Raw genomic sequence first — 1353 nt, 5'->3', positions numbered from 1 at the left:
CTCTATCTCTGTCTCTGTCTCTGTTCTCCTACAAACTGCCTTGGCAATAGGATGCCCACGTGCCCAGGGGTTTCGTCTCATCATGTCGTCTTAACACCACATCCCTGCCCCATGTTTAAAGCGACAGCAGCTGCTCTCAAACAAAATACAGTTTGAGCATAAAGAGCCCAGTGGTCAAAAATGCAGAGAAAAACACACTTTCCCTATGTTGGCTTTTTGTTCCATTTTATTATTTTTTTGGTGTGTATTTTTATTGCACCGTTAGCTTTGATATAGCTTTTATATATTTGTTTTTATGATGTGTATTTATACGTGCCAATCATGTGGAAAAAGACGATTTATGTGATCCCTGTCTGCCACATTTCCAATTTAACATCGAAGGATAATTTCCTAACGACGTCTAACTGAGAATGAGAGTGATGAAAGTGTGTTTCAATTATGTGTGAGCATGTTAAATGTGAATGAGATTGTGTGTTGTTGTCTGAAACAACTACGTCTTTTAAAACAAGATTCGATGAAATGTTTAAAAAGTCCTGGAGCAGGAATATTTTAACGATTATTGAACAGCACCAACAATGTGAAAGGATGTTTAAGCATTGCAGTGATGTCAAAGCTTACAGAATGTTTGTTGTATCAACACAAATTAGTCTTAAATATGGTAATTTTAAGCGGACCATAATTTTTAACAGCCATTTGTTTAAAATGGGCCTGATGTTTCCAGATGTTACAGTCAATTTGCACTCAACCAAACAGCATCAATAAGTGAACACACAGCTGTTATTGTAATGGTCAATAATCAGTTTAATCGGTTTAATATACAAACATTTTAAGTGTTCACATTTTGAAAATACAAATGATTACATAATCATGTATTACAACTTATTTGTCAAATATGTCTAAATACTTCTAAAAAGGTTCCTGGCTGTTATAATTCTGCTCTCCAAACACAGAAGTTCACTTTCCACATTTGAATATAACAAATATATTCTATTTAATCTATTATTTTACATGAATCAGGGTAAAGCTCATGACCACCACATCATACCTGTTGAGTGTATATCAAAGAATATATACATATACACTCTTTGTGCAAAACATTAGTGCTGCCTTGCTGCTATTGGCTGCACTTCACTATCAGAAATAGATGAAATTTTAACCCATATTCTGGGTTTTCTACACTCTTTGGGTATTTCCTGCAGCGATAAGTTTGCATGTAGCTCAAAGGTGCATCCCTAAATTAACACAAGCAAAAGGACACAAGACTGACTGCAAAGTGACATTATCAAACACTACACAGCAGAGTGAGAAAACACAGTTAGATTATTTGTAACTGACATTATTCACACAGTTTGT

The sequence above is a fragment of the Morone saxatilis genome, unplaced genomic scaffold, assembly GCF_004916995.1.
Source record: "Morone saxatilis isolate NCDOM2014 unplaced genomic scaffold, NCSU_SB_2.0 Contig10, whole genome shotgun sequence".
NCBI classification, from domain to species: Eukaryota; Metazoa; Chordata; class Actinopteri; family Moronidae; genus Morone; species Morone saxatilis.
Note: the sequence above shows the minus strand (reverse complement) of the source record.